This window comes from Sorex araneus, chromosome 6, assembly GCF_027595985.1.
Source record: "Sorex araneus isolate mSorAra2 chromosome 6, mSorAra2.pri, whole genome shotgun sequence".
In the NCBI taxonomy this organism is placed as follows: Eukaryota; Metazoa; Chordata; class Mammalia; order Eulipotyphla; family Soricidae; genus Sorex; species Sorex araneus.
The window spans coordinates 144,267,408-144,294,469 of NC_073307.1; the positions used below are offsets into that span (position 1 = coordinate 144,267,408).

At 41.5% G+C, this 27,062-nt stretch overlaps 1 pseudogene; it reads left to right on the forward strand.

Moving 5' to 3' along the window:
• Window positions 1-13,656: 13,656 nt before the first annotated feature.
• Window positions 13,657-27,062, forward strand: part of LOC129405967 (uncharacterized) — a 32,192-nt pseudogene continuing 18,786 nt past the window's right edge.

Sequence of the window (27,062 nt, forward strand, 5' to 3'; positions counted from 1 at the left end):
ATTTGTGCATTTGTTTTCTGCTGGTCTCAGAATGGTATGCAAGGACAAGGTGATCTGTCAGGTGAGGAGAGAATTAGAAAGGTTCTAAAGGGCTGGCTGAGTTGTTAAACCTTTTTTCCTTTTCAGACTGAAGCCATAGCACAGCAGGTAAGGCGTTTGCCTTGCACATGGCCAACCCGGGTTTGATCCCTCTGTTCCTCTCTGAGAGCCCGGCAAGCTGCCGAGAGTATTCCGCCCGCATAGCAGAGTCTGGCAAGCTCCCCCATGGTGTATTTGATATGGCAAAAACAGTAACAACAAGTCTCACAATGGAGACATTACTAGTGCCCGCTTAAGCAAATCAATGAAAAATGGGATAACAGTGCGACAGTGCTTTTTCTTTTTCAGTGCCCAAAGGAAGAAGTGTGACATTCAGAGTCACAGACTCCAGAATGGAATAATGGAATAATGAAATAATGGCTATCACACTGGTTCCACCGAGAGAGGAGGTTCTATCTGGCCCTCATGATCAAACCACCCACATCACCAAGTCATACTTATAGTGATCCTGAGAACTTGTTGGACGCAAGAGTCACTTCTCAGACCCCTCTTAGAAGGGTATGAAAAATTATTGGATACTTTTGTGCTATAATCTGGAGGCACAGGACAGTTAATGTAGTTTAGCCACACAGGCTCTGTCGGTTTACTGATGTTGGACCATCACTTTTTGCCCCTTTCTGACCTCCAGATTCATGACACAGATTTTCTGCAGGATTTGTTTCCACCCACAGATTTATTTTAATGAGTCAATAAAAGACAGTGCATGCATTATTTCTGTTTGATATTAAATTCACACACCTAGTTGACATTTATATGACTGACTGCTATTATCATTTCTGCTTTAGTTTTAATAGGACCTTCTCATACACAGAGGAGAGTTCTTCGATGGATAGTTATAGAGGCAAGGTACTTACCCCCTTTATCTCATTACTCTCTTTTATTTCTTCAAAGAACTTAGCATTATCTGAAATTTTTATAATCAGTTGATTACTTATTTATTCCTTGTGTTAGAAAGTGCTCCTCGGGAGACACAAGATATTAACTACTTCGGTCTCTCCTTTGTCTTCAGATGTAAAACTATGTCAGGTATTGCTTAAATTAGCAACAAAAATCCCCCTATTCCTGCAAAACACAAAGTGGGGGTCTTGGGGGGACGAATTGAGTGATTTCAGAATCTTTTACAATCTAATTTGGGGAAACCAATCTCCAATTCAGAGAGTTTATACATTTTCCCATAGCCTTTGTCCTTCATTCACAATTCTATTTAGCTAAGGAAAAGTCCGTGTGTAAACAAACATGCTACTTTCACCCCAGAGAAAATTGCTTTGGGTGCTAATCTAAGCCAGTGGTTTAAAAACTTTCTGGATCACTTATCCTTATCAGCAATTAATTTTTGACAAAACTCCCTATCACTAATTTATTTATTTACAAAGCATATGTAATGTGCCACACTAGAAGTATATGACATGCATTTTTAAACATCTGCAAAATTTGAAATGTAAACATAAGGTAAATATAGAAACAGATATTCTGTTAGTTTTTCCCACCCACTTCACATCCTGCTGTGGGTCATGTTTTGTACCTTTCTGAAAACCATAAAAAAAACCCAGCAATTTCTATTTGGAAATAAGAGGTTCTCAAGGGTTGTAAGTGAAACAGGGACTAAGTACAAAAGGCAACATACAAGCATTCGATGGAGTGTTAGAATTGTTCCACATCCTGTTTATTGTATTAGTAGCAAGTGTTAAAATCATTCACACCTTAAACAGTAATTACCGTAAGTACATTTTTAAGTTGAATACAACAAAAGCATCTAGGAATAGTCACTGAGTATTATTTTATTTTTAACCAAGTGAAAATTTCTGTAGAAAACCTCATTTCCATCCTTGCTCTGCATTTCTCTGCAAAGATCACAATCCTGTGAATGACAGGTAATAAGATAATACTGTCTGTAGAGGCACATCACCCATCCCTAAACCCTATAGCTGCTTATGCCAATGGCTGCATAAGCATGTTAAAGACCATAAATTCTGGTCTCCCGCTCAACATGTATCTCTGCAAGGTGACTTTCAAGAGGTGGTGTTCCTCTTCCCCCTTGACTCTAATCTGACTTTTACGACCCTCATAATTAACTATACTTACAATGAACTTATAGATAGGGTAGGTGAGAAAAAATCCTACAGCTTCTGCCCAAGCTTCTTCCAGAATTTTCTCTCAGATTCCAGTCCCCATACTGAGAAAAGTCGAATAGACACAGAAAACCACATAGGATGGCTTCAGTCTAATTGGCAGTCCTGGATGCTTTGAATTAGCCTATCGTATCATTTCTTTTATATGTTAACCTTGTCTGGGCCACAGGGTTCCTAGATTCCTGTATAGATATTATTTCTGGCTATTTCTGGGAAAGATAAGCACTTGAACTAGTGGACTGAGTAAAGCAGATGTCCTCCCCAATGTGAGCACTATCCAGCTCTTTGAGGAAATGAAAAAAAAAAAACAGGCTAAATCCGTTCTCTGCCTGTCTGACTTAGAGCATCATTATTTCCTGCTTTAAACATTCCTTGTCCTCAGGCCTTCATATTACAGACTGGAATCTTCACCACTCACTCTCCTTCTCTTCAGATATTTAAACTATCCTAGTTTTCCTTAGGTCACCAAAAGGCTAGTGGTAAGACTTCTCAGCTTCTGTGGGCCAATTCCTGATTAAAGATGTGGTTAGAGAGAGATTATCTGTCAGTGTGTTCGTCTGGCTATCCATGCATCCTGTCAGTGGTTATGTGGTTATGTTTCTCTGGATAATCCTGATCACTACACAACACAAGCAGGAATTCCTGAAATTTCTACCCATTCTTGAGGCCATCCCCTGATATTTGAGGCTTCCCCGCTGAAATCCCAGAAGTTGTGGAGTCAAGACAAGTCAGATTCACTATCCTCTGCAGCACAGAATCCATGAGCACCATAAGATAATTGTTGTGGCATGCTACTAAAATCTGGGGATGATTCAGGAGAGAGATATTACTTGCCTCCTACCCAATATCATATATACCTTTTTTCCTGAATCATAGAAGCCTGGTTTTGTTTTTGTGTGGGACCACAATTGACAGCGTTCAAAGTTTACTCATGGCTCTATGCTCAGGGATCACTCCTTGTGGGGTTCGGGGAACCATATGGAGTAGTGGGGGGCAAATCCTAGTTTTCTGCATCCAGGACAAGTGCTCTACTGGCTACACTATTGCCTCAGAACCCTGATTTTCTTTAGAGACCTTTACTAAAAGCACTAATTCTCCTATCTATCCTTGAAGCAAAATATAGCCAAGTCATGTAATCATGGCAAATGAGTAGACGTTGTTAGTTGGCACAGTCAAAGATAACAAATAAAGTCTTTTTAGGAAAGCTAGTTTATTCATCTTTTGTCTTTTCATTTTCTCTATTCTTTCTCACAAGCTTTTGATGCATAAAAGAAACCATCTTACACCAAAAGACTGAAGTCCAGAATCTAGAAGCAATGGGGTAAAATGAAAAACAATGATTTTTTAATTCTAGGATTAAATTTTATGCTATGCTTTATTGTTATTTTACCAAATAAAATATGCATTTGATGAATAGCGGGATGACAGTGATACAGTGCTACAGTTAGAACTGCAAATTTATAAGAAAATGTGCAATGTTCTATTCCTCTATCCTAAAGAAATATACCTTGAAGAAAAACAGTGATTTCATAATGGTTTGTGAGCACCAGACTGAATTACTCACCCGAGACTTCTTGTTAAAGAAGGAAAATGAAGCTTCTTATGTTTAAGAAACTTTATGTTAGAATTTTTTGTTACATAAAGCCAAACACAATTGGCATCAAAAGCAGAACACTTCAAATAAAAACATCTAAAGTTTGGCTTTGTTGATTTGGCTCAGTAAGACTGGCTTCTTGGGGAACCAGAATATGCATTTATTTAGTGTTGATTTAATGTTGTGCTTTCCTTGTTTTAATTTTTTATTTTAAAATTGATCTTATCACTCTCCACAGGCTCAGACTATGAAATAAAGCTCCTGGAAGAGAGCGACATAGAGCAGCCTGAGTTTCCCTCCCTGCCCTAGCAGAACCCCAGCAGTCAAAAACTTCCAGAACCCAACAGCACAGCCATGTTCAAGGTCACTCTCCACAGGCTTGGATGGGAACCTGCAGAAAAACCCAGGTATGTGGGACCAGTGTCTGAGATCTTCAGGCTCACTAGAATAGGACTCGGTCTCCTCCCCCCAGCTCTCCAGTTTTCCAGTAGCTTGGCAGTCATACCCACAAACTCCCCCGGCATGTAATCTCATCAACAGCCAAGATGCAGAGACTATAAAATAAAGCTCCTGGAAGAGAACGACACAGAACATTCTGGAGTGTGCAACCTCTTATACTCTAGCCCACTGATGTACCAAAAGTAGAAAACATTTGTTTGGGTTTAACATACATACTTGTAATCTCTTATACAAGGGCTTAAATAGCTGCAAGATGAAATCAATCTTCACACACTTTCCTCTTATGGTTGTGGGAAGGTGTGTGGTGGTGGGATTGGTATTTTAATATTAACTGTAATGAACTATTGTGAACAACTTTATAATATATATAAATAAGAACAATTTCAAAAATAAAATAAAATAAAATAGATCTTATTTTTTATAACTAAATCCTAAGGATATCACGGAGCATACATATAAGAGTGGTGATGAACATCATACGTGGGTCCTTTGTTTCTGGCCACCACTTTGTGGTGTATATAGCTTTTTGATAACATTTTATGATGCCCCATGAGCACAAGTTTCCAATGGACCCACAGGCCTGAAAGTTCAGAAAGACATATAAGAGTCACAAGGTAAATCTAAGGTGTGCAGTGTTTTATCTAAAACTGAGGCCATCAGTGGGGAAATACTGAGAAGACCAAAAGACTATTCCTTCTAATTGAACCAGAATGTTCTTTAAGTGTAGAAAGAAGGTAAAGAAAATAAATTCTATGAAAAATAAATGATCAAATGATCTTTTCTCACTATATTACAGAGTTTCTCGCCCGCACGCCTGGCCATCTTCCCTGGGGCCCCTCAGAGGGGATGGGCTCCAGCTTCCCTCCCCACCCCGAGCAGAGCTCCCAGCAGCCGAGGACCACTGGAGCCTAGCTACAGCCATGCTCGAGACTCCTCTCCACACGTTCGGACAGGCTTCATGCATGAGGGTACCGGCAGAGGAACCCAGGTGTGTGTAATCCCATCAACGGCCAACATCCAGAGAGAGACTTAAAAGCAAGCTCTCAAGATATCTTGTAGCCTACTTCTCCCTTTGGGAGAAACTGGCAACCTTCTGAGAGTTTCCAGCCCACATGGGACATCCTTGCAAGCTTCCCATGGTGTATTCATATGCTAAATCCAGTAACAAGTTGGATCTCATTCCCCTGACCCTGAAAGAGCCTCCAGTGCGACATCATTAGAATCGAGGGCCAAGTCGAGACAAACTTCTAAGATCTCAGGGAAAGGACGAAATGAGAGGTTACTGAGCCCGCCAGAGAAATCAGTGATTAATGGGATTTCGTGATTCCTGATTACTTTTCTATAAGATTTAAGTATTTATGCTAAAAATTATGACATTGAATTATGGACTAAATAATCCCTCCACTTATTCATCCTTCAATTTATACACTGAACTCTTAGTTCTTCATGTGATTATATCTAGAGATAATCTCTTTAGAAAGTAATTTCATATACATACAGTTTATTTCTTAAATTTTATTAAGGCATCATGATTTACAAAGTTGTTCATAATAGAATTGTTTTAGGCATACAGTGTTCCAACATCAATTCTATCACCAATGTCCCATTCCTTACACCAGTGTCCCCAGGTTCCCTTCCATCCCCTAGTGTGATCCCTTTGCAGGAATATATTAATTTCATATTGCTTGCTCCAAAAAAGTATGAAGAAATGCCAAATGGAATTCTCAGAAAATAAATCAACCAAAGTCAATTTGTAGTGACTGCTATACTGTTTTAACCTTCGCAAATAAATTCAAATCTTCTCATGCGAACAAAAAGGAATGCCCTGTCACAGAAGCGAGGTGGAGTGGGGGGGACAGGATGAGGGGATGGGAGGAACCATGGGGCCATTGGTGGAGAAGAATGAGCACTGGTGGAGGGATGGGTACCCAAGTATTGTATGACTGTATCACAAGCATGAAACTCTGTAACTGTACCCTCACGGTGACTCATTAATAAAATTTTTTTTTGAAAAAAGAGAAAGATGTGGTTGCAAAAAATTTTTTAAAATCTTCTCATGCGATATAGTATACTGCCTATTTTTATTTACATAGCTTAGTTTTCAACTCTACTCCCTAAACATTATTTCATTAAATTTTAGTTGTAGTTGGGTCTTATTGTCGCAATTATCATATTTTCTCTGTTATAAATGAAGTTTTTTGCTCCTTGGCGGGTCTAATGCAAGTTAACTTTATATTATTTGGTCCAAAAAATGTAACTGAATGGCAAATAGAATTATTAGAAAATAAATCAATAAAAGTTAATTTGTGATTAATTTCTATATCTAATTTATAGAGGACAGACATATGCACCATTACTGAGTTCAATGATGAGAAGTTTCTCCTGTCCTTTAGAAAGGTCTTTTAACCTTTCTAGCAAGACTGGTTTCAAGGCTCTGAATTCCCTAAACTGTTACCTATCTGTAAAACTTTATGTAGTTCTTTCAAATCTGAATGATAATCTGGCTTCATAGAGTATTCTTGGTGAGTTGTTCATTGAGTTTTTGTACTATGTATTTCCATATTCTTCATTTGATAGATCTGCTATACATCTTAGGGGATTTCCTTTATATATGCAAGAAATCTTGCTACTCTCAGTATTCTGTATCTATCTTTGGATTTTGTTATTTTGAGTATAATCTGTCTTGGAGTTTTCCTACTTGGGTCTATTTATATCAGTAACTGTGGTTGAATGAGGCCCTATAGGAGGGACCCCTAATATGACAGGACCATAGACTTATAAATTTCTCCCTTCCTCTTTGCCATGGGTGAACACAAGAAGGGCGCCATCTGCAAGCCAAGAGAGACCTCACCAACCTAAACATCTCACACATCCGCCTCACAACTAGCAGAAAATTAACTTCTGTAAAGCCAGTACTACATTTTGCACAACAATCTATACAAAGACATGAAATGAAAAGTAAATATAAGAATCTTTTTCCTGGGGCCAGAGCAATAGTACAGTGAGTACGATGCTTGCTTTGTGTAAGGTCGAGCCGGGTTCAATCTCCAGCATCCAATATGGTCTCCCAAGTCTACCAGGTATGATTCCTGAACACAGAGTCAGGAGTTAAGAGTTAGCCCTGAGCACAACTGGGCATGACCCCAAAATAAACAACAACACAAGAACCCTTTCCTTAAAAATGTGCCTGTTAAGGAGGCAGGTTGAGGTGGGTAGTGTGTGGATGGGAACAAGGGAAAATGAGTAAAGGGAAGTTGATACTGGTGTTGGAAGCGGTATTTGGACATTGTATGCTGTGTTTTCAAGAAATAAAATATGAAAGGCTGCAGCGGCTCTCTCTCCTCTCTCTCTCTCTGTCTCTGTCTCTCTCCTCTCTCTGTCTCTCTCTCCCACTCTCTGTCTCTGTCTCTCCCCTCTCTCTCTCTCCTCTTTCTGTCTCTCTCTCCCACTCTCTGTCTCTGTCTCCCCCCCTCTCCCTCCCTACCTGCGTTTGGTGGTCTCACGCTGCTTCCCCCACCCTGGACAGCTGATGGTGATGGGTGCATGAAGGAGGGAACAAGGGCCAGGCTGGTTGGTCTCAGTTGCAGTTTATTCCATCCCCATCTCCACTCGAGTCTTCCTCCTCCAGATTCCCCTCATCCTCCTTTTGGATCCTGCTCCTTCACCCATCTCCTTCCTGCTTCTGCCTCCCCCAGCCCACTCTTGCCACCTTAGCTAAATCCCCAAAGCATGAGGGGTTGGAGTAATAATTACATGTAGGCGTGGTCAGACAATCAACAGAGGTAAAGTCCTTCCCTCAGGGGAAGCTTCTTCTAGGACAAATTCTCATTCAGTACACAACCCACCCAAGAATGAAATTCCATCTATGAGTGTTTTTCTCCTTCCCTTAGTCCAACAATCATATAAACATTATAATATTAGTCATTTTGTATAGACACAGTAATAGATACATTAAGTTTATAGGATGGCTCTCCTGGGGGCATTTCGCTATAGATCTCGGACTATAGTGCTCAGGCCAGATTAGTCTTTCCTAATCCTAGCAGGGTCTTAGTCTAGTCATTACTTTTTGAATCATGACAGAATTTGTCCATGATCATGCTCTTAACTTATAGTTATGTCGCACTTTGGCCTGGCCCATTTGGATGTCAGGGTAGCTCACAGCTTGCCCTGTGTCCATCCAGTCCCTCATTGCGACCCTGCTTTTGGGATGCTAGGAACTAAGGGCAACTGAGGCTTAAGTCGAGAGAGCAGATGCCCAGGAGTGAATATTATTCGAAGTCAACTAACTCCCAAGTTGCAAAAGCGTAGCATTAACTGTCTTCCTGTGTCTATTAAAAAAGGACATTGCTTTAAAATCTATGCAAAAGACATAAGGAGAGGAGAAAGGCAATATTTCACTCATAAATACAAGTCAAATGTCCTTAGACAGATCTGACCTTACAAGTTAACAGAGTCTGATTGGGGGAAAAATATGATAGACCAGTTGGGAAAGAGAGCACAGAGAAGAGTTTACAGATAAGCAAAGACATGGGAGTGACTCAGGAGCACTATGATGGGTGTAACCTGATAAAACTAAGCTCACTGTAGCTAGGGAGAAAGGACAAACCAATGTTGTCCTACAGTATGCCTTAAATTTAACTATGGATAAATTTGTAAAATTCTGGTGCCTTAATAAAAAAATAATAAAATAAAGAAAAGAACCTTTATTAAAATTTTCCATACTCATCAACAAGTTAGAAGATTTAATATTGGCAGCCAAATATGTATCAAGAAACAAGATGAAAGCAAAATCAGTTTGCTTACTATTGTACATTTCTACTCTTCTGGCAAAAATATATAAAAATCTATGTGTATATGCTTTATGTTTATATGCATACATGCATACACATGTATCAACAATAAAATACAAACTGCAAAAATTGTGTTAGAGTCTACATAACACTCTAAATGTTCTTTTAATTGAATTTAAACCTTGCATTGCATTGGAAAAATAAAAACCATGCATGAAAATAAAGAAAAAAACTTTATATTTTAGTACACACAACAGTATCTTTTCTATGCTCTTAACTTATAATTAAGTACTGTGGCCCTTTGGCCTGGCCCATTTTGATGCCAGAGTAGCTCACAGCTTGCCTGGGGTCCATCCAGTCCCTCATCGGGACCCTTTTTGGGGGAATCCTAGGAACTAAGGGCAATTAAGCAAGGGTCCCACAATTTGATATCTTGCAGTTGAAACGTTCTTTTTTTTCTATTGAGGAGAGCCTTAATGAATCTTTGCGGAGAGGAGACCTGTATTATGATGGTTAGAAATCTAGTGGTCCTTCCTAGGTATTAGCAAACCATTTACTCAAACTTTTGACCTAAACTTGTATATATTAAATTACCAGATAAGTCTTTAGTTTTATGGGAAATTTTACAAAAAAAGGAAAGCATTAAGGTGTAATTTTCATTTTCCTAAATTTCAGGGAGGAAAAAACCCAGAGAATTAGACAGTGATTGGGTGCTGCCACTTTACTGAGACAGAATACCAATGCAAGGAAGAAAGGAGAAGCAAGAAATGGATACAGGGTGACCAATTAGGAGGGCAATTCATACAGTGTGAATGGTATGGACAAAGTTGGCAGTTATAATGCAAAACACTAGGAACTTCTTCACTTGGTCAGTTTGACAAAACAGTGACTCAAATGTGTCCTCCAGAAAAGGGAAGAATGAGTTTATGTTCCTTTCACTTCTTACCTCCTGTTTCCCACTGGAAAAAATTCATTCCATGAAAAGTTAATTCCACCATATTTCTTTGCTACCTCATATCATCCCTTAAAAGTCACCCATCAAGCTACATTCCACACCCAACAATGTGGCATAATACAAAATATCAGGAGGTTCCAGAGACCAGCTGTTTAGTATTGGAAATGAGTGTGGTTAAGTTACCATCTGAGAGTCTTGGAGGGCAGAGAGAGCATCTAAGATGACAAAGAAGGTGTGCTCAGTAGAGCAAATGTGTGCAGAATCCTTGCCAATGTCGGCAATACACTGAACGAGAAAGATGAATTAGTCTGGAGCTAGTAGAGCTATGAGAGAGGTAAGGAAATGCCAGTTTGCTAAAGCTAAAACTTGCCAGCAGCTTGCAAGTTCAATTAAGCAAGGGTCCCACAATTTGAGATCTTGCAGTTGAAAAGTTCAGGTTTTCTGGCCTAAAAAGATAGTACAGCCAATAATGTGCTTATCTTGCAAGAGGCTAGCTCTGATTTGATTCTCAGCAACAAATGTGAACCCCAGAGCACTGCCAGTGATCCCCGAACATAGTTGGGTATAGCTAAAACTTCCCCCCACAAAAGAGGAAAATCAAGGAGGCAAGGAAGCAAGGAAGGAAGGAAAGAAGGTAAGCAAGGAAAAAGGGGAGGAAGAAAGGAAAAAAGGAAGGAAGGAAGGAAGGAAGGAAGGAAGGAAGGAAGGAAGGAAGGAAGGAAGGAAGGAAGGAAGGAAGGAAGGAAGGAAGGAAGGAAGGAAAAAAGGAAGAAAGGAAAAAGGAAGGAAAGAAGGAAGGAAGGAAGGAAGGAAGGAAGGAAGGAAGGAAGGAAGGAAGGAAGGAAGGAAGGAAGGAAGGAAGGAAGGAAGGAAGGAAGAAAGGAAAAAAGGAAGAAAGGAAGAAAGGAAAAAAGGAAGGAAGGAAGGAAGGAAGGAAGGAAGGAAGGAAGGAAGGAAGGAAGGAAGGAAGGAAGGAAGGAAGGAAGGAAGGAAGGAAGGAAGGAAGGAAGGAAGGAAAAAAGGAAGGAAGGAGGCAGGGAGGGAGGGGATCCCCTAAAAAACCTAGGAAGAAAAGGGCTAGGTTTTTTAATAATACTGAAATAAAACTAATGAAAAGCAAATACACAATGAAAAGCCTATCCTCATCCTGCAACACCTTTCATTAAAAGTTTTTTGCAAGAGCTAGTCGGGCCCGTGCTCGGCTCCGGCCGGCCGGGTTTTCGGCCCGGGCGCCCATGCCCCTGCAGAGCCGGTGGATGTGGAACAAGCGGGAACCAGAGACAGCTTTAGGAATTGGGGTTCCAGCAAGTGCCTGCACCCATGTATGGAGACTGTGAATTAAGCCTTTGCCCCACGCCGGCTAACGGAGGAAAGAACCTTCCTTCTTGGTCTCTCTCCCCTCCGGGAGAAGGCGTGGTGTCCGACATTTTGTGGGTCCATTGAGAAGGTACGAACTTGGTGGCGCGGAAAAAAAAAAAAAATGTGTGCTTTGAACTTGAAACAGCCGCAGGATACAGAGCCAGCCCTAGTCGGGCCCGTGCTCGGCTCCGGCCGGCCGGGTTTTCGGCCCGGGCGCCCATGCCCCTGCAGAGCCGGTGGATGTGGAACAAGCGGGAACCAGAGACAGCTTTAGGAATTGGGGTTCCAGCAAGTGCCTGCACCCATGTATGGAGACTGTGAATTAAACCTTTGCCCCACGCCGGCTAACGGAGGAAATATGTAATTTCTGGCAGAATTTTCCCAGGACTTTATACAGAAATCCAAAACCGCGCGGACGCTACCGCGTCCGCGCGACTTAACATTTATAATTGTCATCAATGTGAAAGGGTTCCATTTGAACAGGTCAGACTTGGGGGGGAAACTCCAAATAATAACAGTAAGTTTTTGTTGAAATATTGAAGGTTCTTAATGTAACAGCCACCTCTGGACTATGAGCTAAGCAAAAGCCCCACGCTGGCCAACGTGGCGTGGAGTACACCATACTATGAGGCGCAGGAAGGGGGATGAGGGGGAAAAATTAAAAAAAAAAAAATGGAAAAGGAAAAAGAGAAAAAAAAAGAGAGAGAGAGAGTTATGTCAACTATAGTGAGTTTTGTGTTGAATTATGGAATGTAATCAAGGTAAAGAAAAAATGAAGTGAAATTCATTAGTTATACAGTAGGGGGTAGGGGGTGGGGGCGGGGGGTAAACTGGGGTTTCTGGTGGTGGAATTTGGGCACTGGTGAAGGGATGGGTGTTTGAATATTGTATAACTGACATATAAACCTGAGAACTTTGTAACTTTCCACATGGTGATTTAATAAAAATTAAAAAAAATAAAATAAAAAAAAAAGTTTTTTGCAAGAAAGAGGAGAGTAACTTGTCATAAATGAGGCAATTGGAAAACTCCAGGCCTCAAGGGATAGGGATAGGGCGTCCTTCTCATTCCTCTCGTCCCCATAGGACCCTGAAGGTCATGTCCACAAACTGCTTCCAGATGCTACTTAAGCTCCTTAACAGCCACGACCCAGAGACACACAAAAGAATCTCAGAACTGAGCAGCTTGCTGGAGAGATTTCTCCAGACCCTAATTATATAAAATTTTAGAATTCTAGGAGCACTGAGACACAAAACATCTTATGCCATTCATAACAAGCAATACAAAAGAGAGTATGGCAGAGGTTGTCTGCGTAGAGGCAGTGGGAGGGGTGGGATTGGGGGAATACTGGGGACCTTGGTGGTGGGAGATGTGCATTGGTAGAGGGCTAGGTGATTGATCATTGTATGACTGAAACTCAACAGGAAAGCTTTGTAAATGTATCTCACATTGATTAAAAATAATAATAATAATAATAATAAAATTAATACTCTGAATTAAAAAAAGTAATGTGGAGTCCTTTCCCAATTCAATCAGCCTCAGTAATGGCTGAATAAATAGCAGTACTCCTACTGTCACTGTCAATGTCATCCCGTTGCTCATCAATTTGCTCAAGTGGGCACCAGTAATGTCTCCATTGTGAGACTTATTGTTACTATTTTGGGCATATCAAATACGCCATGGGTAGCTTGCCAGGCTCTGCTATACAGGCGAGATACTCTTGGCAGCTTGCCAGGCTCTCTGAGAGGGGTGGAGGAATCGAACCCGGGTTGGCCTTGTGCAAGGCAAACGCCATACCTTCTGTGCTATCGCTCCAGCCCTCAGTACTCCTACATTAAAAAAAAAAAAAAGAAAAAAGAAAAGAAATGAGGCAACTAAGAGATTATCCTAACACTTAAGCCTATTGTTCTCAAAACAAAAGTGATCAAGCTAAAGGGAAAGACAGTGGTCAGAGCACCCACAAAGAACAATAGGTAAAAGGGCAGATTATCCAGATTTTTTAAAAATACTTAAATTGGGGGATGGTGCTGATTAGAAGCCACCTTAAAAGCTTCCCTCCCTCTCGGAGAGGCCTACAAACTACTGAGAGTATCCCACCAGCACAGTGGAGCCTAGCAAGCTACCTGTGGCGTATTCGGTATGCCAAAAACAGTAACAATGGGCCTCATTCCCCTGACCCTGAAAGAGCCCCCAATATGGCAACATTAAGGATGAACAAGGAGAGGCTGATAAAATCTCAGGGCTGAACTAGGCTGCCAAAACAAAGAACTAAAATGATCATTTGCACTTTTAATGCATGTACACTGGCATCAGAAGCATCCGTTGAGAACCTGATGGTGCAAGCACAGAAGATCAAGTATGACGTCATTGGATTGATGAAGATGAGAAGGCATCAAACACATCCCACTGTTTTCAACACTGGAGAATAACAGTTCCTCGGAACATGCGACAGTAGAGGCATCAGTGGTATTGGTGTCCTTGTCAACACGAACTTGGCAATGAGCATTGATTCATTCTAATGCCTAACAACTTGAATCGGACGCTTACATTGGAATACATGTGGCTTGTTGCTGGAAGTTTCTATCCTTGTCGTCTATGCACCAACATCCAACTACGACGAAGAGGAAATTGAGAAGTTCTACATGGAGCTGGAGAAGTTCTATAAAGAAGATCACATTTTCTACAAGGTCATTGTCGGTGATTTTAATGAGAAGATAGGACCTAGAAAGTCACCCAAAGAGCTCCACATTGGGACCCATGGCCTAGAATGGAACGAACAGGGTGAGAGACTGTGTGAGCTCACCATCTTGACCAAGACATCCATGGTAACTCACACTTCCAGAAAGCTGAATCTAAACGCTGGACATGGGAGTCTCCAGGTGGGCAGTCCCACAACAAAATTGACCACATCATATTCAATCAATGGTTTTGCCTGACTGATGTTGCTGTTGTCCCAAAATTCCAAATGGGATCAGACCACCGTCTCCTTTATGTGAAATTCTACTTCATGGAGCAGAGAGAAAGGGCTGCAAAGTTTAGGAAGAAAACTCCCAGAACAACCTCCAACTGGAAGCTCTTTGGCACTATTGTGGCAATATAGGAAGATACTGTTGTTGACAACATCGACAAGGAATACCATCGACTGGTTCAGCACCTCCATGATTGTGTGAGGAACACAGACAGAGAGAAAGCCACAAAAAGTCGCCTGTCTTCAGAAACTCTTGAGCTCATTCACCAACGTGATCTGGTGCGAGCTTCAGGCAATTACAAGCTAACGTCCGAGCTCGAAAAGCTATGCAGACAAGCAATAAAGGAAGACCTCAAAGAGAGAAGATCAGCAGTGTTGTCCAATGCGGCAGAAGCCAGGGAAAGTATTCACAATACCTGCCTGTCCTTCACCAACTATAAGAACAAGATGACTGCCCTCCGATATCCTGATGGCTCTATCTCATCTTCCAGAGGGCAATAGAAAAGATTATCCACGACTTCAACTCAGATCTCTTCGATAGCCACGTCCACCTGCCCACATACCAAATTCCACAGGATGGATATGTTGTTCATAGTGTTCTTTCTTCCAAAATCCAACACGCCATTTTTTTCGGTAAAGAAGCATACAGTACCCGGTCCAGACAAGGTCAGATCGGAACACCCGAAGAATCTGCCACTGATACTTGTCAATACACTGGCTGGGCTCTTCACACTCTACCTGTCTGAATGCAAGGTTCCATCCCAATGATAAACCAGCAGGACCGTCCTGTTGTACAAGAAGGGAAACATCCACGACATCGGCAAATATCACCCAATCTGCCTGTTGTTCGTCGTCTACAAGTTATTCACTCGTGTCATCCTGAATAGGATTGGCAGCACACTAGATGAAGGACAACCATGCGATCAAGCTGGGTTCCGGAAAGGATTCAGCATGATTGACCATTTCCACATAGTGAGCAAGTTCATTGAGGTCTTGAGAGAGTTCAAGATGCCGCTCTGTCTAACATTCATTGATTTAAAGAAGGCCACTGATTCTGTTGAGACTGAAGTGGTCATTGAAGCCCTAGCCAAACAGGGCATTCAAACTCAGTACATCAGGATCCTCTGTGAGGTGTATTACAGATTCACCACCAGGATCTCACCATTCTACAAAGAAGTGATCATTGACGTAAAGAGAGGGGTTAGGCAGGGCGAAACCATTTCACCGAAACTCTTCAGTGCCACCCTCAAGAACATCATATGATGACTGGAATGGGAAGGAATGGGAGTGCAGATAGATGGTCGGCAATTATACCACGTCTGCTTTGCTGATGACATCATTCTAATAACACCAAATCCAAATATCAGCCAACCAGCACGAATGCTGGCCAACTTCAACCGTGAGTGTGGAAAGGTTGGACTGCAGCTGAATCTCACAAAGACAATGTTCATGAGAAACAGACTAGTTCTTGATGTTCCATTTGCTCTCAACAGAATGAATATCTTCGAATGCAGCAGTTATGTGTACCTGGGTTGAGAACGAAACATGACAAACGACCCATCACTTGAACTGCACAGGAGGAAGAGAACAGCATGGAACGCCTTCAAGAGCATTGTAGATGTGGTTAAGAGGACGAAGAACCTCTGGCTCCAGGCACATCTTTTTGACTCCACTATTCTTCCTGCACTATCATACGCCTCAGAGACCTGAATCTTAGGAAAACAGGATGAGAACGCTATTCAGGTATCCCAAAGAGAAATTGAGAGAGCTGTGCTTGGAATAACACGTTTCACTCAAGTGAGAAAAGGAATCCGGAGTTCCGACCTCTGTCCATCTGTCAACAATCAAAAATCAGGGACGCTGTCTCATTTGCCAAGGCATCGAAAATCAGAACGACTGGACATGTAATGTGATTTAGGGACGACTGCTGGACTAGAGCTATTACCAACTGGATTCCATGGGACGTCAAAAGACAGCATGGTCGGCCACCTATGAGATGGTCAGACTTCTTCATCAAGACCCTGAATGAACGATTTGAGGCTCTTCATGTTCCTGGAGTGAGCAGACTCCATTGGGCTACACTAGCATGCGACAGGGATGAATGTAGACATTACTGGCACACGCTCAAACAAATCGATGAACAACGGGATGACAAGTGATACAAGTGATGGTGCCAACAGCAGGTAAACCTGTACCTGTGTGGCGAGTGCATCAGCAGCTTGATGACACCTTCAGACTTCCAGATACCCCAAAATTGCTGCTGTGCATTTGGCCAGGTCTCAACAACTTGGGGCCAAGTTTACCAAGAATTAAACAGCCAAAAGTTAGGTATGTGAGAGACACACTCACAAACCATCTCCGGCTCAGCTATATAAGCTCATTTATTGGCCTTATTTCAGAGAGCCATAAATTGCAAAAGAGATCAAAACATGCAGTTAGAGCCTATTGCACAGAGGTAGGTGGCAATCCATGACTGAGAGCCCCAGGCTCGCTTGGATCAGGACTGGATCTCCTACCTCCAGGTCCCCAGTTTTCCAGAAGCTTGGCAGGCACACCCACAAACTGCCCCTGTCACCATGTAATCTCATCAATGGCCAAGACCCAGAGACTATAAACTAAAGCTCCTAGAAGAGAGCGTTGCAGAATGCCCTGACCTGGCACCAGGTTGTCTTCACCAGGACACCTCGGAGGGGGGCAGGTTGAGTTTCCCTCCCTGCCCCAAGCAGACCCCTGGTAGCTGAAAACCTCCAGAACCCTACTGCCACCCCGTCCAAAGCCACTCTCCTCACGCTTGGACAAGCATCACCCAAGAGGGCACAAGCCTTACCCAAAATGGGATGAACCTCACCAGAGAGCAGACCAGCAGGGAAACCGATATATGTGGGAACCCATGACTGAGATCTCCAAGCCTGCTTAGATCAGGCCTGGGCCTCCTCCCTCCAGGTCCCCAGTTTTTCAGAAGCTTGGCAGGCACAGCCACAAGCTGCCCCCAGCACCATGTAATCTCATCAATGGCCAAGACCCAGCCAGAGACTATAAACTAAAGCTCCTGGAAGAGAATGACATAGAATTTCCTGGACATTATATTCTATCCACAACAATCAATACAAAACAAATCGTCTAGCATTGCCTTTTCGGCAGGTTTGAGTGGTGGTGAGACTGGTGTAGAAATATCGAATGTAACCAAAGTAGAGAGAGAGTATGGGGGAAATTGTCTGCCACACAGGCAGGGAAAGGGCTGGGACAGGGCGGGGCAGTGGGGGAATACTAGAGATTTTGGTGGTGAAAAGTGTGCACTGGTGAATGGATGGGTGTTTGATGATTATATGACTGAAGCTCAAACATGAAAGCTTTGTAGCTGTATCTCACAGTGAATCAAAAAAGGGGGGGGAATAATAATAAAATAATAAAATAACATTAAATTCAGAATGGAATAAATAAAAAGTAATGTGAAGCTCATGCCCAATTCAATCAGCTTAATCAATGGCTGAATAAATAGCAGTACTCCTACATTATTAAAAAAAAAAGTACTTAAGCAAGTTGTCGATTACTATTACTCTCACAAATAATAAGCAGACTGAATGCCTACTAAGAATTTGGAGGAAACATTTTCTGAAGAATTTTCAGGCCTGACTACCAATAGTCTGTGGTAATTTGACACCTAAAATAATCCCCAAATCCTAAATTTCCATCAAGAAGTGGCCTATGAAAACTTCAGTAACAATATACTTACTAGTACTATTCTCACGCGTGGTATTGGGGACTATAATCTCTATATTTTATAAGATTCAAGGCTTCATACCATAAAATAAATGCTCTACCACCTAGCCTCAATGACTGTAGTTTCAGAGAATAGAGTCAGATACTGTCACTCAGCTACCAAGACACTTAGTCCACCGCTAGGTACAAAGCCATCACTCCTCAGAGGATCCAACTATTGCCCTGATATATCTCCAGTTTTCCTCTTTGTTCTATTGCTATTTTATTGTTCCTGCCCTCTTTCTTTTTCACAACTACACATCGTCAAGTGTTTAAGATGGACTATAAGTGCAGTTAAGTTTATGCATTATGGAAACCCAAGAACTTCAAGTTTATTCATTATGGGAACCCAAGAACCTAACACTTTGTGACTTTGAATTGAGCACTAGAATTGAATAAGACTTCAGAGGTGTTGACCTATGTCTGAAAAGAAAATGTATGCATGCTGTTTAAGCAAGGGTAGACTGTGGCAGACTTATGTATGCAGCACCCTTTCCCCTATTCTTTCTGAATTATAGAATTTCATTTCACATGATGCATCAAAGAGAAAAGGCACTATCTCATGACCTTGAAAATAAAGCAGACCACAAATTTGGCAGACTTAAAAGAAAAATCTGAGTGGTGTTTTTTTTTTTTTAAGCTGGGGGAGGGCATTGCTCTATCACTAAACTACCTTTCCAGATTCAGAATTCTGAGTTTTTGACAATTTCAAAGAAAACCGATTTGCCTCACATGTTTTTAATAAGGAGAGGAAATAAACCCCTATGTGATAAAAAACCACTGTTATTTTGGGTGACAGTCAAAAGAAAACCCCAATTAGTACAGGCTCCAGAATAAAAAAACAACATGCAGTAACACTGCCAACAGCTCAGAAAAAAAAAATCACTCTATGGTGGAGTGAACCAAGACCATTAATTTAGGAATAACAATTTCTCGCCAGTTCTTCAAAATAAATTAGAAGCCTCCAAGCCGGTAACTGAAGGGACTCTTTCTCTTTGCCAACTTGCTACTATTTTCCCTAAAGTGAATGAAATGGGCATAATGTCCAGATGTATGTGCAGGAGATGCCCAGGCACATTGCCCACTGATTAACACCGCATAATCCAAGTTGCTCTGCTGTATGAGAGCTTTTTTTTAAAAAAAAGAGCAAAAACTATGAGAGAGATCAATATTTCTGGCATTGACAACATCATTTATTACTTATTATAATCTCAACGATGCTTAACACTCTTATCAAAAGAGAAAGAGATACCCTTATTCACATTGGTATTAAGTCTTTTGTATCATTAAGCAAAGTTATGACATCCCCAAGACATTACTGTTTAAGACTAGCTATCTCCCAAAAGGAATACAGAAACTATTTTTTTTTTTATTTTGTTGTTGTTGTTGGAGGAAAGGGGTGGTTATTCCCAGTGATGTTCAGGGCTTAGTCCTGGCTCTGCATAGAGGGATCATTCCTAATGGAACTCAGTGGGACCATAGGGGAGTGGGAGGTCAAATCCAGGTTACCCACATACAAGGCTGTAGGATAACATGGCGTTTGTCCTTTTAGCTTTGTCGCAGGGAACTTAGTTTACCTTGGAGCAATGTCCTTTCTGTACGGACACAGGAAGACAGTTAATATTATGCTTTGCACCTTGGGAGCTGATTGACTCCAATAATATTTACTCCCGGGCATCTGCTTTCTCCACTCAGTTGCCCTTGGTTCCTAGCACACCAAAAGCAGGGTCCCAACGAGGGACGGAATGGACTCAGGGCAAGCTGCGAGCTATCCTGGCATCAAAATGGGCCAGACCAAAGCGCCACAATACTCAACTATAAGTTGAGAGCATGGTGATAGACAAATGCTGTCATGATCCAAAAGTAATGACAAGACTAGGACCCTGCTGGGGTTAGGAAGACTAACCTGGCCTGAGGACTTTGGTCTGGAATATATAGTGAATGTCCTCAGGAAGAACCAAACTTTAAGTCTGATATAATCTCTTACTGTGCTCATACAGAATGACATTGCTAGAAATATTAGAAGTAAATTTACTATAACTATTTAAGCGGATTACTAGCTGAGGAAGGAAGAAAGGGACACACCTTAACACACCCTTGTTTGGACCCCACCCTTGAACGGATCTCCTAGTAATCTCCTTAGATGAGATTTTGTTAATCTCCTCAAGAAATGGTCTTACCCTTCTTTGTTGATTTGTTAATGTTCAACCCACCTGTGTTAACGCCCTATGTAATTTGCTATATAAGATAAGACTGTTGGGGGAGACGGGGGAGACAGAAGAAGACAGGGGATACAGAAGAAGAAGACAAAAGAGACAGACAGAAGAAGACACAGAAGCAGAGACAGAGAGAGGTCAGAAGAGACCAGAGGAGCAACTACAGAGACAGAGACAAAGAGACAGACAGAAGAAAGCACAGTGGCACACACAGAAGCAGAACACAAGGAGGAGCCGTCCTGATTCAGTACATACACAGCAGCTCAAGAACACCAAACTCGAGTGGTGCGTTCGAGAGAGAACTGCCCCGAGTGCCCGAGAACAACAGAACACGACACACATCATTGTATCTCCCCCTCCCAATCATGTGCGCCTTTATAATTTTTCACACAAGGCAAATACCTTTCCCACTACACTGTCTCTACAGCCTTCACTTTGCATTCTCTGTATTTAAAAATTAGCCTTGTCATTTTTTAAATTTAAACTTCAGGGGCCACTAGTCTCTGTGTGAGTCATGAGGAACATAAAGAATAAAAGGCTCAGAGACTGTGTTCAAGTTAGTCAAGCTTCAAATAAAATTTAAAAGAAGACAGATCAAAGGGGCCCAAACATCAGTGCCTGGTGACCACAGAAAATGACCACTGAGAAGGTAGCCATACAAGGAAGCCAGGGGTTACTAGTGTTCCCTCCTGCTAGACATTCACTCATTTCTCTCAAGTGTTTATCAAACACTGTCGAATACAGCTACTATGAAGCTGGGAGTTGAGTGCATGGAGAAAAATTTTTTTAATGTAGGAACAAGAAAACTATTTGTATTTTCTATTCCCCACCACCCCCACCTTGATTCTAGCACAATGTAGTCTGACCAGAGAATTTTATTTTTTTATTTATTTACTTATTTATTTGTTTATTTTGCTCTTCCTTTTTTTTTCCAGCACCTTGATTTAAATTACTGTTAATGGCATGGTTTTATACATAAAAGATTTCAGCACTCCACCCTCCATCTGAGTGTCCACTTCACTCTCCACCATTGTCCCAGTACTTCCTCCCCCACACACGCATTAAGCTGCCCTACCCACCACCCCACACTATGGTAAACCTCCTACTAAATACCAGTTCTCAGTGTCTGCTGCCTTGGGCATTTATTTTCATGCCATGTTTCCTTCTATTCCACATATGAGAGAAATCAATTCCATATCAAGACGTCTTTTATGTAAACTTTTCTCCCAAGCCAGACCATGGATATAATTTAAAACAGGAAGGAACCCATCCTTTGACAGGTCTCCATATGCCATTCTTCCCTGGCAGAATAGAGTATTTAAATCTTAAATGATAAAACTGACAGGATAACTATCAAACATGCCTTTTCTAAAAAAAATATCATCACGTTGCCATTGATCTCGGGCCTCATCACCATCTGAGGAAAGAGACAATAAGGGTGAGGTTGATCTCCTTTGGGCACTGGCAGAGACTCATCATGGCTTTTCTTCTGAGTTGAGTGCTGAGTTACAATGATTGAGCCTGGCTGTCTTCAGGTCCTGACACCATATGGTCATTAATGAGCTCATGGTGCTGGTAATCAGCTAAGAAGGTTACTTCCTGACCTGATTGCAGAGGGGCACTGCCACTCTGTGCTCCTAAGAGATTATTCATGCTACTTCAATGCTATAAATGCTCTTGGTTTTCCTCCCAGACTAGTCCCAAATGAAAAAGGATGAAAGTCAAACTGCTTACCAGATGAGTGATAAGTCACTTCTATTGATCCTACACAATCAAAAATGGCTAAATTTGCTAGAATGTTTTGAGGAAGAGAACATGACAGATGCCTGGGTAAGGATATTATCGTGTATCAACATATGTCTGAGTTTCTTGATTGTAGATGTTATTTTCTGATATGGGGAAGAGTGTGTGGAAGAGGTAAGTATCAATAATTTCATATTGTCCATATATGGGGGGTAATAGGAGATAACTGACTGAAGATTTGGGAAGGGTTCCTATTTATCTAAATCTGAAATCCCAGGCACATCTCCCTACAAAATAATGAGTCATCAATTTATGGATGGCATGTCGATAAAGAGAAGAACTTCTCCCATATTTAGGCATATGTTTAAGAAAAGTTGAAAAATAACAAACAAACCAAAAGATGAGTTGCTAAAACTTTATGTCAAAGAATGACTGTCAGTTAAGAATACAATTAGATAAATCTTAAATTACCATCACTGTCACTACCACTGTCATCCCATTGCTCATCGATTTGCTCGAGCAGGCACCAGTAACATCTCCATTGTGAGACTTGTTGTTACTGTTTTTTGGCATATAAAATATGACACGGGAAGCTTGCCAGGCTCTGCTGTGCGGGTGGGATACTCTTGTTAGCTTGCCGGGCTCTCCAAGTGGGGCGGAGGAATCAAACCCAGGTCGGCTGCGTGCAAGGCGAACACCCTACCCGCTGTGCTATCGCTCCAGCCATGCCTTTGGGAAAAAATAATTTTTAATCAAAGATTGAGGGATCAGTTAGTCAAAAACTGCTGAGAGATCCTGCCAGATGAAGATATAGGACACCAATGGTTTGGGCAAAATAAAAGTGTGCACCTTGTGAAAAATCACTTCCATGTAGTGACAACAAAAGTGCTTTAGAAAATGGTTGGGAAAGAATAGGGTGGAAAAGATGAGAGAATAACTTTACAACAACTCATTCAAGTTTTCCTGCATGAAGAACAGACAAATATTAGTACTGTGAACATTGCCAAAAGTTTCAGGTCAAGGAAAGATGTCTCAAAGCCATATTCATGGAGCCAGAGATCATATAGTGGGTAAAGTGCTTGTCTTCCCAGTCAACCTGGGTTCTATATTCCCCAAGCCCTGCTGGAAGTGATTCCTGAAGCAGATCCAGGAGTAAGCCCTGAGTACAGTAGGTATGGTTCAAACTCAACCACCCCCCCACAAAGAAAAACACACAGACACACAGACACACACAAAGACAAAGCCATTTTGCTACATGTTAAGAGCCCGTGGAAATAATTTAGCTGGACAGGAGTCAGGGCATGTTGCTAAAGAGGCTGGAGATCATTGCAGGAGAAGACTGCACAAAAGAGAGGATATGAGGGAAGACTGGACCAAAGCTCAAGCAGAAGAATTGACCAGAGCAGAGAAATTATTTTACTTGCCTTAGGAGAACAAGCAAAATTTGAAGATGGAGATGAGGGAAGCAAATGGAGTTGGTGTAGAGTACGTGAGTTGATTTGTATTTGATTGCATTCTTTCATCTCTACGCAGTTCGCAGTGATGGAGAGAGTGCCAGAGATTTGAAGATAGAAGAGTCATAAAATATTCCTTCTGACAGGAAAAGTTTATTAGTAAAATATATGAGGATTAACTGGTAGTTTAGGGTGTCCATTTTAAGATTTACAGTCATCAATTTAAACTGAATGAATAAAACATTGCATGTAATTTTTAAAAAATCTTTTACTGGCTGCAAAGTCTGAATCTGAGAATATTTTATTTTCAAACCCAGGCAGCTCTAACTTTCATTTTCTCTAAATTTTGTTTTGGATGAATATTACTTCTGTAACTCATCTTGATATTTCTTACCTTTATGTTATGCGACTGAAAAGGAGCCGGTTGGTATCATGTCTATCCTGCCAGAACATAGAACCCTGGACATGCATTCCATCTTGCCTGTAACCAAAGAAACAGTTTTGCCATTGTTCTGCTAAAGTGTAACATCAGGCTCATGGCAAGAAATTTCATGCTCAGACATTTCCCATCCCTCTTCCCAACTCCGCACCAGTCTTGTGTCTGTCATCCCATGGATGTCCCATCACCTGCATCTCCAAAGCCAGAACTCCATTTTGTGTCATGGCAGAAGCTTACTTCCAGGTACCAACTTCTATGTCAAGTTCTACATTGAGGTAGAGACTCCATTGAGTCTTCCAAAACGTAGAGACTCGAAATAGTAGCCATCTTGTTATTTCCCACCATTCTGTAGGACAGGAATTAGAACAGGGCACAGAAGAACATATCTGCCCATATGACATATGCCATCGCCAGAATAGAGAGATGGACTACGGCTCAGAGCTGCTGCATCAACGAGGACAGGAATGACTTAAACATCTAGGTACTAGCGGCAGCAGCAAGACAAAGGTCGTGTGTCTGGGTTACAGGTTTTTTTTCTTTTTTTTGCTTTTTGGGTCACACCCGGCGATGCTCAAGGGTTACTCCTGGCTTTGCACTCAGGAATTACTCCTGGAAGTGCTTGGGGGACCATATGGGATGCTGGGGATTGAACCCAGTTGGCCATGTGCAAGGCAAACGCCCTATCCACTGTGCTATTGCTCCGGCCCCTGGGTTACAGTTTTTGCTGGGTCACAGAATTCTTCAGCTACCCCCCATGCATTCCTAGACTCTGCTTGTGCTTTCTCCATGCTCCTTCTTCAAAGCCATTTTCAGGGACGCCAGAGATGCAAAAGCAAAAGCTTCCTTGACTTCTCATGGACTTTAGATGGTTACCCCTGCCACATTGTACAAAAGAAAACTGTTCATAGAGTCATTCAGATGACTATAGGAGGAATCTACCAAAAAAAAGTGTGAGTACTGCAAGGAATAATTTATTGGTGCCACCTAGTCAAAAAATTTACCCTACTTATTAAGCAATTCTCAACAAGACAAGGAATTCTTGGTGTAAGGTTTACTCTGACCAAATGGCACCACTCAGGACCCAACGGGGATTGGCTGATGAGATAGCAGCACCTCTGAATCAAAGGTCACCCTGCCCCTCAGTGAGGAGGACAGGATTTATGGCCCACCTGGTGCCAGGAAGCTACCAGGCTGTGTTCCATGCTTCCTCACATTGACCCCTACAGATTACAGAAGGTCAGACCAAATGCAGTAGTCCCACCAGCCTTCGTTCCCTTTCTCCCCTCCCTCCCACTGTGCCCCCAAGGTAACTTAAAACCTTGCTTAGTCCTTCCCAGGGCAAGGCTCTACTCCAGCCTCACCAAGGCAGATGTCGGGTCTGCCCAGGAGCTCAAATAAACTTCTATTCCTTCACTGTTACTGTCTCTGTCCCTCTTCAGCCAGGTGAGGTCTCCAACCTATCACTTGGTAGAAGAGATTTATAACCGACCTTAGTCCCTCAACTCTAATAATTTCATTTTCTGCCACAGCAAAGGAGCCACCTAAATTCTGCAGTTATTCTCTAACCGTATCTTACGTCTTATTATCTGATTAATCAACTCCCCTGTATCACTGAAAGTACACTGCATTTAACGTATTTAAGTATCATTTCCTGTATTCTTGTCTTATCCCATCAACTCTATGATAAACATCTCAAGAAAAATCTACTATTCAACATTTTAGTCTCCTATCTCCACTCCCACTAAGCTGCAGCGGTTACTGAGTGTCCTTAGGATTGGTCACAAAGAAGGCTAAAGTCTCCAAGTGTCTTTCTATGTGCTGAAGGAACAGACATCAGAAAGTCAAGTCCATAGTCATTAAGGAGCTCCAGCTTTTCAACTTACTTGTTCAGCCATCATCCTCATTACTTCCTCCTCACCAGGCACTGAATGTGAAGTATTACTAATCCTTCCAGGAATCCTGTGGGCTACAGCATAGCTCCTCTTTCATTTTTGAGATGAAGAAATTGAAACTTGGAGAGGGAATGTGACTTGCCACTAGCCACAAATTATTAAACTGCTGATGCTTGTGATTAAAATCCAGATTCCTCTTGTTGAAAAGTTCTTATTGTTTTGACCTCTTCACACTGAATGCCTCTAAAATGCTTCCAGAAAAAAGCAAATCTGTGCTTAGGGCTAATTTCATGGGCATGTGACATTTCAAAGCCCCACTCTTAGGAGGTCTATGCATGGTTTAATGCTCAACTGACCCTGTGTTGAAATCCCTATTCATCTGTAAACAATAAATCCTGCATTTCTCCTTTTGCAAAGAGACCCCAAAATTATGTAACCAAACCCAAGGTGTGCTCAGATTGAAAACACTTTTAGAGGCTGGACTCATCCCTTCATGTAACTGGGTTTTTATTTCACAAACATAAAGGTTATAGGTGTATGTATAATTTGAGTATTTTCTACTTAAAAATAAACCCCCTCAATACTGGGACACAGCTCAATAGTAAAAAACTTGTATTTATGAGGCTCTTCAACACTCAACACCACAAAAAAATAATACATTTACTTTAAATTAAAATAAAAATTAAAGATTTTCTAAAAAATATTCTGTACACCTTCATTCCTTTGATTAACAACAACAAAGTCCCCTCCCTACACAAAGGTTTTACATTTTAGGATCTCACAATATTCACCTTGAATACATTTTTATTTTTACATTTCTCTTTCCTTGTCAAATAGTATCTCAAAACACTTTTTTAATCTCCTTTAACACTGCTACAAGGACTTCCTTCAATAAAAACTCCAAAGCTACACCTATAAGGAGAAAAATTATTAGGTGATAATTCACCACACAAAGGATTGTAAATTTCTCACTCTGGACTTCTTAAGTGTACACCAGCGCTATCATTGTTTACAAGTCATCGCCCACTTGAGCATTAAGGTAGAAATGAAGGTGAGCTCTGGCTGCTCCAAGGATGCAAACAGGGCTGTACAGAGCCATGCCCCTGACACAAGACAGAAGAGAACAGGAAAAGTGGGATAGACAGAGGGCACCAGCGGAAAGAGAATCAATTTCTACATAACTTGCAACCTAATTTTCAACATGGATT